The sequence below is a fragment of the Peromyscus eremicus genome, unplaced genomic scaffold (assembly GCF_949786415.1).
Source record: "Peromyscus eremicus unplaced genomic scaffold, PerEre_H2_v1 PerEre#2#unplaced_58, whole genome shotgun sequence".
Lineage (NCBI taxonomy): Eukaryota > Metazoa > Chordata > Mammalia > Rodentia > Cricetidae > Peromyscus > Peromyscus eremicus.
This window is the reverse complement of record NW_026734302.1, coordinates 500061-518105: the sequence shown is the minus strand read 5'-3', so window position 1 is coordinate 518105 and position 18045 is coordinate 500061. Positions and strand designations below refer to the sequence as shown.

The window sequence follows — 18045 nt, the reverse complement described above, 5'->3', positions numbered from 1 at the left end:
ATAATAATTTTATATTTTTTAAAGCTGAAGGGCACTCACTCTAAGGACAGTCTCAGATTCATGATCCTCCTGCCTCAGCTTCCCAAGTTGCTAGGTTTAGAAACATGCACCACTATTCCCGATAAAATGTATTTCTCAAACTGGGCGGTGAGATCTATGTATTTGCTTGTATAAGGTATATGTAATTGGAGTTTATATAGCTACTGCCAGGTTGCTCTCTCTAGCAGCAGCTGCATAACTTAAATTGTAACATAGGTCTATTTTCCAGTTTCCTGTCTCAAACCTTGCACTTGTGTCATTCATACTGTCCTTCTGATATTGGTTGTCATTTTAATTTTCTCCTCTTTGCAATAAAGCAGCGCTATCTGGTGGCCTCCCAGATGGCCAAATGGGTTTTCTGCTCCAGGTAAGAGGATGTGAGTCTAGGTCAGATAAGATGAGGCCACGTGAGACAGAACAAGTACTATGGGATGGTAGGTGTGCGGCTCTGGCCACAAGGCCTCCCTCTGTAACTTATGAGCAGACCATGGAGGCCTGAGCACCCACTTGTCCTGTGCTGAGCTGGAAGCCTGCGATGTGCAGACCCCCAGTGTTGAGAGGCTCCACAACCTTTGTCCCCATTGAGACACTGCGGACCATCCCCACCAAAGCCACATCCCACCAGAAAAGGCCAGCCTCCAAATAGAGCCACATGCAACACATCCAATCATAAATGGCATGTGAGGCTTAAGCCCGCCCCTGAAGCACTCTGGCCCAATGAGCATCCGGGCAGAGACTCTAAACCTCCCCCATTCCACCTTGTTCTTCCGGCCTGGTACAGTGAGCATGCTCAGACCTGAGGACGTGAAGGAACTGCTGTGGAGCTGCTGAACCGTTGTGGAGGAGGTCTGTGCAGTTCATTCTGGTGAAGGCTGCCCCAGGCCAGGGTGGCCAGGCTCAGGGTCTCTGAGGGGTGGACCACACGGGTGGGAGACCGCCATCTCCTCAGAGTCTGGACTTCCTCACAGCCCCGGTTCTGGGGAGGCTGAGGTGAAGGCAAAGGCCTTCTTGGCAGCAGTCTCCTCTTAGGCCAGGTCTAGTGAGGGCTAGGGCAGTCTTCTCAGAGCCTGGAGACTCCTCACAGCCCAGTTCTCATGAGGCCGTGATGCCTGCTGTGAAGATCCAGGATGGCAGGATGCAGTTCTGAAAGAATGATTCTATAATCATTCTTTCCTCCAAATTGTTATAGGCTTAACGCTTTCTGTATTTCTTTACTTTATCTTAGTGCCTGTGGGATCTGCAATATCCCTTTTCTCATTCCTTATGTGAGTAACTTTAGTATTCTTTCATTTTTCTTCGCTAGTGTGCCTAGAGATTTATCAGTGTTATATAGATATGTATCTTTCTCTTACTTCTTGTCATATTTATTTTCAATTTATTGAATTTTAAAAATTGATTAGGGGCTTCTTAGTCACTTTCTTTTTAGTATTTATATAAAATTTATGCCACAGATTACAAATTACTTAAGTCAGGTGTTAAGTATTTCATACCTATAATCCAAGCCCTTGGGAAACAGGATTCCATGAGTTTGAGAACAGACTGGGCTCCACACGTAGCTACACTGGGGCTATGCTACAGAGTGAGATCTTATTATAGAATGTACACACAAAATCCAAATGTATTCAAGTTCATATAAAATCATTTAATGTTTTAGGTTTTTTTTCTAATTATGGTTTAGCTTTATTCCATAAATTTTGTTATCTTTTATTTCCACTTCGATACTTTTACTCTCACTATGACTTTCTCTTTTAATCTATTGATTATTTTAAGAATGAAATGTTTAATTTTCATTTATTGGGGATTATTAAGATATTGTCCTGCTATTAACTTATATTTTAATTTCCCTGTAGTCACATTGCACACATCACTTTATATCGGGTCTTTTATGTTTATTTAAACCTGTTTAGTATCTTGTAACATGGAGTGTGTTGAAAAGTGACTTGTGTGTTCTGGAAATGTTGTCTTAAGCTGTCATTTGAGGAGGTGTTCTGTAAGTATCTGTTAGGTGAAATTGATTGACAGCAGTGTTCATGTTCTCCTTATCCTTATGACTTTCTCTGCTTCTTTCTTATTTTCTCTTTTTATAGTACAAGAACTTAATTTAATTATAATTTAAATTTTTTCTTATTACCCAATCTTATCCTGTGGATATATCAAGAGTAAAATGGAATTTTCTGTTCCAAATGCATCATCTTTAACCCTTGTTATATAGGAACTTTTGTTCCTATGTCAAAATTGCACTGAATTATTCCATATGTTCATGTTTTTTAAAAGTCAAAAACCTCATTCATTTGACTTCTTATTGTTTAGTTCATGTTAACAAATGGTAGAAAGTGAAATTTGATTTTTTTAACCTACGCATTTTTGTTTTTTATTGATTCTTTGGAATTTCATACCATGTACCCCAATCCCACCCATCTCCAGGTCCCTCCATATATGCTTCTCACTCTTTTAGAGTCCCCCCACAAAGGAAAGAAAAGGGGAATATAAATGAGACACATTAAACAATAAATAAAAAGAAGAAAAAAGTAAAGCACTTCACTCCCCCGACCCCCATCTTTCCCACCTTTCCATCATCTCTTCACCATCTTAGTGGCATTGGGAGCTGCTGTGTCTCATGCAGGTCTAGTATTGATGGTGTACTGAAGACAGGGGCCTTGAACCTGACCAACATCTCATTACACAATGAACATTTGCAAGTGAAGCTGTTGGACTTTCCCTCCTTTTGTTCTGTTGACTCCCATCTCCAACTTTAATTGTAGATTTTTCAGTTCCCATCCACTTTCTATGTGGATCTATTTGCAGCCTTCTACATGTTGACATCCAGTTATGCCAGCATGATTTCTTTTTTCCATTGTATAGGTTTGGCTTCTTTGTCAAAAATCAGGTGTTCATAGGTATGCAGATTAATGTCAGAGTCTTCAATTCAATTGATTGGTCCACATGTCAATTTTATGCCATTACTAAGTTGTTTTTATTACTATAGCTCTATAGTAAAACTTGAGGTCAGGGATGGCGTTGCCTCCAGTGGTTGCTTTATTGTACGGGATTGTTAAAGCTATTCTGGGTTATTTGTTTTTCTATATGAAGTTGAATATTGTTCTTTCCAGGTCTGTGAAGAATTGTATTGGGATTTTGATGGGGAATGCATTGAATCTGTAGATTCCTTTTGGTAAGATTGCCATTTTACTATGTTAATATTACCTATCTATGAGCATGGGAGATTTGTCCATTTTGTGATATCTTCTTCATTTTCTTTCTACAGGTACTTAAAGTTCTTGTCATACAGATCTTTCACTTGCTTAGAGTTACCCCAAGGTGTTTTTTATTATTTGTGGCTATTGTAAAGGTGATGTTTTTCTGATTTCTTTTTCAGCTCATTTATCGTTTGTATATAGGAGAGCTACTGGTTTTTTTGAGTTAATCTTGTATCCTGCCACATTACTGAAGGGGTTTATCAGCTGTAGGCGTTCCCTGTTAGAGTTTTTGGGGCCACTTATGTAGACTATCATATCATCTGGAAACAGAAAGAGTTTGACTTCTTCCTTTCCAATTTGTATCCCCTTGTTCTCCTTTTGTTGTCTTTTTGCTCTAGCTAGGACTTTGAGTACTATATTGAATAGATATGGGGAGAGTGGACAGCCTTGTCTTGTTCTTGATTTTAGTGGAATCACTTAGAGTTTCTCTTCATTTAATTATATGTTGGCTGTTGGCTTGTTGTAAACTGCCTTTATTAGTTTTAGGTGTATGTTCCTTGTATTCCTGATCTCTCCAAGACCTTTATCATGAAGGGGTGTTACTTTTGAGACTTGTTTGTTCCTAAAAATATCAGTTGAAATCAAGATTTGGAGTTTTATCAGGCTACAACAGAGTGCAGTATAACACCATTTGTATTATGCTATGTCCATATTCATTGGTTACTCAGATGAGAGGTTGGATCATATGATGAGTAGCACATCCTGGCATGCAGGTATTGTGGATAGTATATCTTGTAAATGAAATGTATGTGTTCCACACAGTTGGTACTCAGGATATCAATTTATATCTGTATATGAAGTTTGAGAGTCTAAGATTTTCAACAAACATTCTTCTGTGTGTCTCTTTTGAGGCCTTGATTGACTATAAAATATCAAGGTCTGGGATCAGAGTTCCCTCTAACTACCAAATATGTTAATGGTGTCCATTTGCTTTCATCTGTAAGGGAGCCATTGGCTCCATTGAGAACATGGTATTTCTGGCTCCCTTTTGGTTAGGGTGTTGGATGAAGAAGAAAATATTCTGCCCTCACATCCTTAATGTTCAGGGCTTCTGAGTTTAATTCTTGCTCAGTAGGCTGCAGGTCTCCACTGATAGCAGTTTATGGTCAGGCGTGTTTCTCTTCTGGGATTGACTGGACTCCTTTCACACAGGGCTTGGTCCTTGGCTACTTGATCAGTGTTTGGTCTGGGAAGAGTTCTTCATTGTGGTTGGAGCAGGCTCCATTTAAATTGTCTCTTCAAATTGGACTTCTTAGGGTCAACATTAAGTCTGACCACATATCTCTCATTGGGTTGGCAGGGGCTCCCTTGATTTTCAGGTTTGTGGTTTCTCTTCATCAAGGTCTGTGGTTGGCCTGTAACATTTCCACTTTTGATTTTGCCTGGTTTGTTCTTTGAGCTTTGTATGAGCTCCGAATTCTTCCCAGTCAATATTTGCCCCAGACCTTCTTCTGCATTTGGTCCTTGGTGTTTTCAGAATAAGGATTAGAGCTGGGCATGGCTGTTTTCTTGGTTTTCTCTAGGTGTTCTTTCTTTAAGGAGATGGCCCAGTCCCACTTCTCTTCTTTATTAGGACCCAGACATTCATAGTGAGGACTGGACTCAGGCCCACTAATTTTCTCGGTTTTTGCCTGGTCTTTTTCAGCCTTAAGGTTATGATGTGGCCCACATCTCTTCTTCCTTAGGCCCATACTTCATCAGGGTAAGGATTATAGGCAGACAGTTTTTTTTTCTTGCTTTGTTCTTGGCCTCTGTCATTTAAGAGAATGTCCCAGGTCTTCTTCTCTCCTTGTTTTGTCTAAGGCTTTTGTCAGGGTAAGTGTTAGGCCCCTATGTTTCCTTTTCCTGCTTTGTCCCGGCCTCTCATTTGAGTGATTGTTCTGGGCCTACGTCCTTCTTAGTTTGGCCCAGTCTTCTTCAAGGTCAGAGTTATGCTAAGGCCAATTTCTCATCTTGGTGGGGGCACTGGCTTCAGTCCAGGCAAAGTTGAGGCATGGATATTCTCCTTTTCTTTCTTTGAGCCAGGTCTTTTTCCTCTGAGGGATAGGGTAGTACTAATTTCCCTTTTGGTTGGAGCCAACCATCTTCAGTGTCAAGGTTAGGTATGGCTATTCTTTTCTTTTCTTTTTGTTGCATTTCATTTTGTTACTTTTCTTTCTCCTTTGGCCTTAGCTCTTCCATTTAATGGACTGGCCCAGGGATACCTCTGTTTTTCCTCTGGGTCAGAGCTTATTCATCTTCAGGTTTTGATGCAGGCCTTTTTTAGGTCAGGGTTTGGCAATTTAATTCTTAGGGTTGGTCCCTGGCCTTTCGGGATGAGGGAAAGCCATTGCTAAGTTAGGCTTTATTCCTGGTCTTCATCAGGTTCATCCTCAGGCCTTGAAATACTTTTGTCTTGACATCTTGGTTTGATGGTTAATCCTGGTCTACTTTCATTTTAGGTACTTAGCATGGGCTTTATCAGGGACCATGTTGGCCTGGGCTAATTTCAGGGTATGGTGGTATTCAGGCAGTTTTTGTGTTAGAGTTAAGCCTGCTTACAGTGATATTCTGGGACTGTCTGGTACCTGTTTCTCTTTAGCATTGAAGAAGTGGATACATTTGAGTCCAGGTTTGTCTGAATCTACTTTGTAATTTGTAATTAGCCTTGGATTATGCTCAGCCTTTCTGAAAAAAATAACATTGGATATTGATAGAGGACGGTGTTTACAGCCCTTCTCTTACATCTCAAGTATATTCTGAGGAACATTGGCTCTTTCCAAATGAAGTTGGCACAGACACCAGCACACAGCAGAGACTTCAGATGAAATGAACTACATATTACACAAACAGAAAGGTGAAGTAGGGAGGAGACAGTGGTGCTTGGGAGAGTCCTTGGTGTTGCATTTGTGACTGTGGCCATGGTAAAGAGGCACCATGGGCTCATGTGAAAAATTATTGCTTCTCAGGAAAGATACCAAAATAGAGTCCCGACAAGGTCTCTGCTACCTTTCCTTCCTTCTGTGGTCTGCTCCCATGTAGGCATATCACAGGCAGTTAATATAACAGCAGAGGCTGGTCCTCCATTGATCTAAGGCTGCCTTGTTAGGCACATGACGATTGTGCAGACCTTCTTGTTGCCTCTTGTGCAGTGTGGGCATGATGTCCCCTCCTGTATGTCATTCATGGCATGCACTATGAGGGTGCTTCTTTGGTCCTTGCTATGGAAACACTTCTCAATATCTCATTTGACTTCTGCCTTGAAAACCCTTGGAACAATGAACCATGCCTTAGTGATCCCTTTCAAGAAAGCTCCTTGTCATGTCCATTCACTGACGTGCGATCAGGTCTTCCCACAAAGAATGTCTGCATTGACTTACCAGAAATTGATTCCTGCTCACATTATTATTGTTTTGAATCACAGGCCACTTTAAATAGTGAGCTGCCAACCTGTCAAGGGCACACATGTAACCATGAAAGTGATTCCTTATGGAAAGTCACAGAGGCCAGGCCTCACTCTGCTCAGGGGATCACAAAGGTAGTCAAGCTATGCAGATGTTTTTGGACTGGTAATTAGGGAAGGTGCCCGAAGGCCACAGTTATCATCATTGATTGGGGACAACTTCCCATCCAATCATCCTCTTCTACTACAGAAGTTCACTGTTGAGAAAAGGAAGGTCATTGGTGATGGGGAAGACTCAGGCCATATGTTCACAGTTCAAATACTGGTCTATCATTTCTGAGACTCAGTTTATCATCAAGATTCTCTTATCATGAGGCTTGTATTGTGCCATCTGCAGTATCTGGGGCTTAGGGAATAGAGCTGTTTGAAATTTGCCCTCCAGCCTGTCCCTTCACCAATATTAAACACAACTTGAAGTGGGATTGACCAGAAAGCAGAAAGCCATGAGGCTTTCCCTACCTCCTCTCATCATGATAGTTGATGACTTCTGAGGCTGTCACTCACTGGAAAGCAGTGTAACAGCAGTTCATCCTGTCCCATTTTGGAAAGTGGAGTCCTGGGACAGGTGCTGACGCTGCCTCAGCTGTTGTCACCTTTTCTAACAAATGCTAGTGGAGATTAGTAGTAGAAAACAATGGACATATCCCACTTTGAGCATATCACTTCCCAATCTCCCATTGTCCTTTGCTTTCATGCCTCTCTCCTTCCCTGAAAGTTTATCTCTTACAGCTGGTTGGGTTTCCTTTTTATTTATTTATTTATTTGTTTTACCATGGATGCTTTTTTCTTGCCCTAATATGACATTTAAGGATAGTGGGAAGGAGGCAGCTTAGAGATCTGAGGAGTTAGTCAAGGTATCACAGTGTTCCGTTCCTCTATCTTATGAAGATGGAAACATACACTTAAGAATTGTAGCATGCAAAAAGAAAAAAAACAAAACTGAATTAACATGTTTTTCTACTGGTCCTCAACCAATAAAATCTCAGTTATAAAAGAAAAACTCTTGGGAATTTCTTCCTGTTATCTCTAGATGCAGCGTAAGCATTGTGCTATCCTCAAAGCCTAACAGGGTTTAGGGAGGGTGGCCTCAATAAAACCAGGTATCTAATCACAGATTGAAATGATTTTCCTGTCTGCAGCAGCAGAATCCGGAAGAAGAGAAGTTATACAGTTGCCCAGCAGAGACGCCTCTTTGCTGTCTCAGCCTGGAGGCCTGTGGTAACAGTTACAGTAGGAACATCCCACCCGGAAGTCTTCCAGTGGACATCATTTTATCCTGGGAACCCACAATTTCCTGGTCTTCACCAAGTTCTGGATAGCCAGTAAGTGTTTTTAGTTTTACTTGATGGTGATGATTTACTATAATCTGAAAGTGCAGTAGAAGAGGAAGAAGAAACTGAAAACTTACATATGCTTGGTGTCAAATGTTATCTAAAGGGCTTAATATGTGTCATAGATTGTAGATATCTTTCTAAGAAAGATCCTGAAACATCTACACATTGTTAGCAACATCTTAGACAACATCAGTATTCTAGAGGCATGGAAATTCCATGCACAAAATGCAGCATGATAAAGCATGCCCCACCCAAAAGTAATAGTGCCACTAGCCCATCAAAAAGGATGAGGGAACCATCATTGTTGTGCCACAATACACACATGCTTTTTCACACACTATACTCACATATATGTGCCCACATTCATACATTTAGAAACATGTATTTGTCTACACCTTTGCATGCACACACACACACACACATACACACACACACACACACACACACATGCAGACACATAGAAATATACATTAAATTAATTAGATGTACAATAATTTGGTATAACAAAAAATAAAAAGAAACAAACAACCTTTGTGGTATTGGTAAGCATGTGTATGGTATGCATGTTGTATGCAGAGCTATGGGTATAGTTATGTGCATGTTTTTATAAGTACCTATATGGTATACATAATATGTACAACCATATCTAACTGCATATACATGTGTATATAAATATAAAGATAAACTGAAATCCCAACTCCCAGACACCTGCCAAGGAGGCAACAGAACTTTCCGAGTGGCCACCTTGCTGTGTTAGCTCTTTTCTACCTTCAACTCTGAGTACCTGTTATGTTTGTTTGAAAGGCATAACTTTTTAATTTACAACAGAGACATTGTTTTGCCTTTTTAGAAAATATGTAAAATGTAGCTTTCAAAAAATAGAAACATGAGAAATAATCTTTGCTTTCAGTATCTAGAAATGAATATCAAAACTTCCTTCAACACTTTTTTCTATAACTGTATATCATTTCAATACTTTAATATTAATCTTATTTTTTAATTTTTTCTCACCTGAATAATGCAGTCTTCAATATATATGTCATGAGGTATCATTCTCCGTGATGGTATTGGCCACTACTGTCTCTATCTAAAACATCTTCTAGTTGCCAAGAAGTCAAGTTGTTAATTCCTGCATGGACTAGTTTATATTTCTGTGTAGACTTAGGAAACATTTATTACACTAGGCTTTGAAGATACAGAGGTAACTAGGGTGAGTAGCATGGGAAGGGGATGATTGGGTGGGCTGACTGCATGTGTTGGGAAAGTTCTAGTTAAATGGGTGAAAAGTCATGTCTGAAGTAATAGGAGGCAAAAAGGCAGAACAGAGGAGAAAGATATTTCTGACTCTGCATGCTGCTACTCAGTGTAGAACAACAGATCAGCTCTTACCCACTGCATGACACATGGCTGTCCCAGATTTCTACTTAGCATGGTGAAATAATTGTCCTTGGCTTGCTCTACAGTGGTGTCTATAAAGATGATACAGGTCTAAAAGCATTCATAACAAATACACCTAAATGTACACCCCTTACAAGGTATTCTGCATCAGAGCTGGTTTATACCAAAGTCCATGCTCAAAGGGTCGTCCAGAAGTAGAATTCTTTCTTGAGTCCATTGTTCTCTGTGAATTTGTTGGATACCTACTGTCTTAGTTAGGGCTTCAATGCTGTGAAGGGACACAATGACCACAGCAACAATTATAAAGGAAAACATTTAATCAGGTGGCTTACAGTTTGAGAGGTTTAGTTCATTATGATCATGGCAGGACATGGAGGCATGCAGACAGATATGGTGCTGGAGAAGGAGAAAAATGTGGAGATGAAGGTACATCTTGATCCACAGGCAGCAAAAAGTCCTCTGAGACATTAGGCATGGCATGAGCATAAGAGATCTCAACCCTCCCCCACTGTAACATAATCCTCCAACAAGGCCACACTCTCTCCAACAAAGCCACACCCCCTAATAGTGCCAATCCCTATGAGATTATTGGGGCTTATTGCATTCAAATTAACAAACCTCCAAGATATCCTTAGAAGGCATAATAAAACAGATTATGGTGGGGCTAATAGAAGATGTTTTTGAGAGGAGAGTACTTTTTTAAAAAAGAGGAGAGTCTTATCATTTGTTTCTACCCATCTTAGGTTTCCTTTTAGGGACTCCACAACAAAACAGAGATTACCAAAAGAAAAGCATATTCACTTACCTAGTGCAAACTTTCACAGCACAAGACTTCCTAAGGTAGAAAAAAACCCACCAAAATTGCTTAGACATGAGATGATTTTTTCAAGATTGTTTTCATCCAGAATTGTCATTCCATAGAATATCCTGTGCTTAAGAAGTAACCCTTAAATGTGCATATTTTCACATAATATTAAGAAAATATTCTAATTTACAATTGAAAGAGTCAGGTACTTTAAATGTACATTAATAGCAACATTTTGACTTCACTTAATCAGTATCAAATTAATTAAATGTAAAAGCATATAGTATTGTTGCTCAGCCATTGAGTGAACAAGGGAGTTGGGAGAAGACAAACACAGCATCATCAGCTGCCATTCATCCCCACCTCACTGTCATTTGCCCTGTGTGCCTCTAACCCTGAATCCTAGATCCCCGTGCACCCAGCCAGGCACCATACTCATTTGGAGAGGTCCCTCTTAGACCCAACTTAATGAGCTTCCAGCTATCAGGAAAAGGATGGAAAGAGGTATCTCTCACTGAAACTGTTTGATACGTATGAAAGTCTAAGAGCAACTGCTACCACTGTACATGCCTGCACTGTCTTTGAACAGGTCTCATTCCCTGGTCTATGCCACCCCTAGTCAGGCTACCAAGCATGGAAGACTAGAACAAAGACTTTGATACCAACATCTCACTTGTGCCTAAAGTCTCAACAGGAAGAGCAAACAAACAGAATTAATCCATCCCCAGAAGTCCCCATGCCTCATCCAAATGGCAGCCACCACAAGCAAGGCCAATCATGTTGGTTTGGAATTGTCAGCCAATACCTGATGTGATGCAAGAAAGTCCTGGACTGCCTGGTGCTTTGCATCTCCCAGCCCGATAACCTGTGTGCAGGACTAAAAGCAACTGAATGTCTCAGACCTGGGTACATGGATGGAAAGTTTCGCTCTCTGATATTTATATTGGATATCCATGAAACCTACAAAAATCCACTGAGAATAAAGTGTAGCAACCTACTACCCTGATACCTCATTAGTGGTTCTATGCCTCCTTTGGCATTCTTTGACAACCAGAATGAACTGAAAAAGGTCCTAGCACAGCAGCTGCATCCTTGACCATTCCTGGCCCTCTGCCAACTACCCATCAGAAACCTCCACTTTGAATCTGCTCTTTAGGAACCCAGATAAGCAGCATAGGCCCATGGCTTCAGATGATCACAGCTACTGAACCCCGTTACTAGAAGGTCTAGTTCTGGCCTCAACTCCTCCCTAAAAAACCAGAGTTCTCTCTTCCAGTCAGTATGCTCAGTCTTGCCAACATGTTGATTGGTGAACCCTATACGCACTTAATGAATGCCTCAAGGGCAGTTGGCATTGCCACAACACTGATGATTTCACAAAAGATGCCAAGGGCTCTCCAGGATACAACAGAATTTCCAGAGAAGGGACTGTTAGGGTCACTGCCAACAGCCTTCACCTATCTTATAACAAACTCTTCCCCAATTCACCAAAAGCCAAGCTGCCCTTTCCAGGAGTCTTCTCTGAGACACAGCGGAAGGCCTTCAGCACCTCCTCCTTCCAATCCAGAGATCTCTCTGATTCATTAGAATCTAGTTCATTCTAATTCAATAGTTCATCATGTATGGAGGGCAAGACTCATTTTCCAAACTGTGCCCAGGAATGGCTCTTCTCATCCTGATGATCTCTAATTAACAAGATGAGAAAAAAAGGATGCTAAGAAATTAGCTCAGTATAATAGGGAAGGAAGATAAGTTCCACGAGGTGAATAAGCACATCAGAGAAGATCCACGGGGCAGTTACAATGTATGAGAATGGTGGAGGATTGTGTGGGTCCTGTCAGAATAATGATAAGTAAAATAGGTAAAGATGAAACTTTTACCAAAAGCTTCAGGAGAATACATTCCATCCATCATGATGTTAGCAAAGTTGTTATCAACCATTGAAAGTGTGACTGAAAATACCACAGGTGAGCCCTCTGACACCAAGAACAAATACTTTAAAGAAGAGTGATTTCCCAGTCCTGCACTCAAGGTAGAGGGAAGATGACTGGCTAGTGAGAGGCAGAAACTCAGAAACCTTAGGGATCACTGACATGCAGCAATACTTGGCGGCTCCTGCCCTGCTAGTGGGTTGTTATTTAAATGTGAGAACCTCTAGCTCTGTCCAGGGGACTTTACTCTCCTTGTTATTAGTGACACACACCAAAAGAAATCCAGTGTGGGTGAAGTGCAGGGCTGGTACTGAAACCTCTTTAGTCCCTCTGGGCTTCCTTCCCACTCAGAATGAAAGCAGAGGGCCCTCAACAGAACAGCTGCAGCCTTGACCATCCCTGGCTCTCTGCCAAACTAACCTTGAAAAATCCTCAACTTTGTTCTGCTCTTGAAGAACTCAGAGGACTAGGATAGGCCCATGGCTTCTCAGAAACTCTCACCCCCTTAGCTCCACTCCTAGAAGGATCAGCTGAAGCCTTCCTCCTTCAGGAAGCTCCCCATCCCTTTCCCAGGACTCACTGTGCTTTCCCCAGAACCATTTATTTCTTGATGTGTGACATGGAGACTGATGGCCATCTTCCTTCTGCCTCCCTTTGGTCTCCCTGTGCTCGCCATCCTGTCTCCCAAGAATCCTGTTCAGTCTAGTCAGCATGTCTGTAGTTGAAACATGAGACACTGCACAAATGCCCCAATGACAGTTGGCATTGCCACAACACTGGTGACATCACATGGAATGTCAGGGCTCTCCAGGATACAGTAGAATGTTCATGTGCTGATGTCACATGGTATAGCTGTTACATCCCTGTCTCATACCTCACCCAAAAGTGACTTGAAACCAAGGTGCCATTTGCAGGAGCCTCTGGGTTCACAATGGAAGCCTTTAGGTAGATCCTCCTTCCAAAGCCAGAAATCTAGGCCTCTTCTTCATTAGAAACTTCATCTAAGTGAAATTGAAAGCTCATTTTGCATGCGCTGTCTATGGTTGGATTTTCCCCTCCTCAAGATTAATAATCAATAATTTGAGAAAGAAAGGATGCTTAGACATGAGATCAGGATAATGGGGATAAGTAGGGATGAGACCTCTGAAGTGAACATTCACCCACGGAAGATCCTCAGAATTTTAGAGATTGGTGGGCTCAAAAAAAGTCACATGGTTATGAAGATTACCCCAGTGTTAGTAGAGCTCACTCAAGCCATGAGTTTGTTAGTGGGATGGTATCTTAGTGTCATTTGATTTGCATTTTCCTGATGGCTAAGGATTTTGAGCAATTCCTTAAATGTCTTTTGGACATTTAATATTCTTCTGTTGTGAATTCTCTGTTTAGATCTGTACCCCATTTTTTTAAGTTGGATTCTTTGGTTTTTTGATGTCTAGTTTCTTGAATTCTTTATATATTTTGGAGATCAGCCCTCTGTCAGATGTGGGTTTGGTGAAGATCTTTTCCTATTCTGTAGGCTGTCATTTTGTCTTGTTGACCCTTTCCTTTGCCTTACAGGAGCTTCTCAGTTGCAGGAGGTCCCGTTTATTAGGTGTTGCTCTCAGTGTCTGTGCTGCTACTTTTCTATCAGGTTCAGTCTAAGTGGATTTATGTTGAGGTCTTTGATCCATTTGGACTTGAGTTTTGTACACGGTCATAGATAATGGATCAATTTGCATTCTTGCATGTGTCAACATACAGTTATGCCAGTATGCCAGCACCATTTGTTGAGGACGCTTTCTTTTTTTCATTGTATAATTTTAGCTTCTTTGTCAAAAATCAGGTATTTGTATGTCTTTGGATTAATGTCAGGGTCTTTGATTCAATTCCATTGATCTATGTGTCAATTTTTATGCCAATACCAAGTTATTTTTATAATATAGCTCTATAGTAGACCATGAGGTCAGGGATGATAATGCCAGGCATGCCTTCATTGTACATGATTGTTTTGGCTATCCTGGGTTTTGGTTTTTATATGAAGTTGAAAATTGTTCTTTTTAGGTCTGTGAAGACTTTTGTTGGGTTTTGATGGGGATTAAATTGAATCTGAAGATTGCCTTTGGTAAGATCTCCATTTTCACTATGTTGATTCTACCTATCCAAGACCATATGAGAGCTTTCCATTTTCTGATATCTTCTTCAATTTCTTTTTTAAAAACTTAAAGTTTTTATTACACAGGTTGCCCCAATGTATTTTATGTTGTCTGTGGCTATTGTAAAGGTGGATGTTTCTCTGATTTCATTCTCAACCCATTCATCATTTGTATATTTTAGGTCTACTGTTTTTGTTTAGTTTGTTTATCTTGTATCCTGCCACGTTACTGAAGGTGTTTATCAGCTGAAGGAGCTCCCTGGTAGAATTTTTGGGGTCACTTATGTATATTATCATATCATCTGAAAATAGTGAATGTTTGACTTATTCCTTTCTAATTTGTACCACCTTGATCTCCTTTTGTTATCTTATTGCTCTAGCTAGAACTTCAAGTACAATGTTGATAGATTTGGAGAGAGTGAACAGCCTTGTGTTATTCCTGATTTTAGTAGAATCCCTTTGAGTTTCTCTTCATTTAGTTTGATGTTGGCTGTAGGCTTGCTGTATGTTGCCTTTATTTATATTGTTGTATATAATATGCATATCTATTTTTTAATTTTATTTTATAATTTAATTTAATTTTACATATCAGCCACCGCTTCCCTTGTTCTCCCCTTTCCTGCCCCCCAGCCTTTCCCCCAGCCTACCCCCCATTCCCATCTTCTCCATGGCAAAGCCTCCCCTGAGTATTGTGTTCAACTTTGTAGACTCAGTCCAGGCAGGTCCAGTCCCCTCCTCCCAGGCTGAGCCAAGTGTCCCTGTATAAGCCCCAGGTTCCAAACAGCCAGCACTGCACTGAGGACAGGTCCAGGTCCCATTGCCTGGATACCTCCCAAACAGATCAAGCTAATCAACTGTCTCACTTCTCCAGAGGGCCTGATCCAGTTGGGGGCTTCTCAGCCATTGCTCCATAGTTTATGTGTTTCCATTCATTTGGCTATTTGTCCCTGTGCTTTTTCCAATCTTGGCCTCAACAATTCTCACTCATACAAACCCTCCTCTATCTCACCAACAGGACTCCTGGAGCTCCACCTGGGGCCTGGACATGGATCTCTGCATCCAATTTCCTCAGTCATTGGATGAGGTTTCTAGCACGACAATTAGGGTGTTTGACCATCCTATCACCTGAGTAGGTCATTTCAGGCTGGCTCTTGACCATTGCCAGTAGTCTATTGTGGAGCTATCCTTGTGGATTTCTGTGGACCTCTCTAATACCCTGCTTCTCCTATTCTCATGTGATCTCCATTTACCATGGTCTCTTATTCCTTGTTCTCTCTCTCTCTGTTCTTGATCCAGGTGGGATCTCCCGCTCCCCCAAGCTCTTTCCCTCGACCATTGCCCTTCATTACCCCCACTCACGTCAAGGTTGTCTATGTAGATCTCATCCATTTCTCTATCACTGGGCGATCCGTGTGTCTTTCCCGGGGTCCTGCTCTCTAGGTAGCCTCTCTGGAGTTATGAGTAGGAGTCCAGTCAACCCTGCTTTACATCTAGTATCCTCCTATGAGTGAGTACATACAATGTTTGTCTTTCTGAGTCTGTGTTACGTCACTCAGGATGATTTTTTCTAGAGCCATCCATTTACCTGCAAACCTCATGATGTCATTGTTTTTCTCTGGTGAGTAGTATTCCATTGTGTATATGTACCACATTTTATTTATTCATTCTTCAGTTGAGGGGCATCTAGGTTGTTTCCAGGTTCTGGCTATTCCAAACAATGCTGATATGAACATAGCTGAGCAAGTGCCCTTGTGGTATGATTGAGCATTCCTTGGGTATATGCCCAAGAGTGGTAGAGCTGGATCTTGGGGGAGATTGATTGCCAATTTAATTCTAAGAAAGCACCATATTGATTTCCAAAGTGGTTGTACAAGCTTGCATTCCCACCAGCAGTGAATCAGAGTTCCCTTAGCTGCACATCCTCTCCAGCATAAGCTGTCTTTAGTGTTTTTGATCTTAGCCATTCTGACAGGTGTAAGGTGGTATCTGAGAGTTATTTTGATTTGCATTTCCCTGATGATTAGGGATGTTGAGCAATTCCTTAAATGTCTTTCAGCCATTTGAGTTTCCTCTGTTGAGAATTCTCTGTTTAGCTCTATAGCCCATTTCTTAATTGGACTGTTGGGCATTTTGATGTCTAATTTCTTGAGTTCTTTGTATATTCTGGATATCAGTTCTCTATCAGATGTGGGGTTGGTGAAGGTATTTTCCCATTCTGTAGGCTGTCGCTTTGCCTTGTTGAACATATCCTTTGCTGTACAAAAGCTTCTCTGTTTCAAGAGGTCCCATTGATTAATTGTTTCTCTCAGTGTCTGTGCTACTGTTGTTATATTTAGGAAGTGATCTCCTATGCCAATGTGTTCAAGACTACTTCCTACTTTCTCTTCTATCAGGTTCAGAGTAGCTGGCTTTATGTTGAGGTCTTTGATCCACTTGGACTTGAGTTTTGGGCACGGTGACAGATATGGATCTAATTGCAGCCTTCTACATGTTGATATCCGGTTATGCCAGCACCATTTGTTGAAGATGCTTTCTTTTTTCTGTTGTGTCATTTTGGCTTCTTTGTCAAAAATTATATGTTCATAGGTGTGTGGATTAATTTCAGGCTCTTCAATTTGATTCCCTTGGTCCACATGTTGGTTCTTATGCCAGTACCAAGCTGTTTTTATTACTGTAACTCTATAGTACAGCTTGAGGTCAGGGATTGTGATGCCTCCAGAGGTAGTTTTATTGTACAGGATTCTTTTGACTATCCTGAGATTTTTGTTTTTCCATATAAAGTTGAGTATTATTCTTTCCACGTCTGTGAAAAATTGTGTTGGTATTTTGAGGATTGCATTGAATCTGCAGATTGCTTTTGGTAAGATTGCCATTTTTACTATGTTAATCCTGCCTATCCATGAGCATGGGAGATCTTTCCATTTTCTGACATCTTCTTCAATTTCTTTTTTCAGGGACTTAAAGTTCTTGTCATATAGGTCCTTTACTTGCTTGGTTAGTGTTATCCCAAGGTATTTTATATCATTCGTGGCTATTGTAAAGGGTGATGTATCTCTGATTTCCTTCTCAGCTTCTTTGTCCATTGTATATAGGAGGGCTACTGATTTTTTTGAGTTGATCTTGTATCCTGCTATGTTGTTGAATGTGTTTATATGAATCTTTGGGGTCACTCAAGTATACTATCATGTCATCTGCAAATAGGGAAAGCTTGACTTCTTCCTTTCCAGTTTGTATCCCCTTAATCTCCTTATGTTGTTTTATTGCTCTGGCTAGAACTTCAAGTACTATATTGAATAAGTATGGGGAGAGCAGACAGCCTTGCCTCATTCCTGATTTTAGTGGAATTGCTTTGAGTTTCTCTCCATTTAATTTGAGGTTGGCTGTTGGTTTGCTGTAAATTGCCTTTATTATGTTTAGGTATGTTCCTTGTATTCCTAATCGCTCTAAGACCTTTATCATAAAGGGGTGTTGGATTTTGTCAGATGTCTTTTCTGCATCTAGTGAGATGATCATGTGGTTTTTTTCTTTGAGTTTGTTTATATGGTGTATTACATTGATGGACTTTCATATGTTGAACCACCCTTGCATCCCTGGGATGAAGCCTACTTGATCATGGTGGATAATTGTTTTGATATGTTCTTGGAGTCAGTTTGCCAGTATTTTATTGAGTATTTTTATATCTGTGTTCATGAGGGAGATTGGTCTGTA

At 40.7% G+C, this 18045-nt stretch overlaps 1 protein-coding gene across 2 annotated transcripts in view; it reads left to right on the top strand.

Annotated features, from left to right (window-relative positions):
• LOC131901231 (disks large homolog 5-like) overlaps positions 1 to 18045 on the top strand; it is a 156998-nt gene that overhangs the window by 70710 nt on the left and 68243 nt on the right. The window contains exon 1 of one of the 2 annotated variants that reach the window (XM_059252462.1): positions 8041 to 8060. The exons of the other annotated variant lie outside the window; for it this stretch is intronic. The gene's annotated coding sequence lies outside the window, so the exon portion shown is untranslated. Of the gene's footprint in view, positions 1 to 8040; positions 8061 to 18045 lie in introns of those variants that run through there. 2 annotated transcript variants of the gene reach the window in all.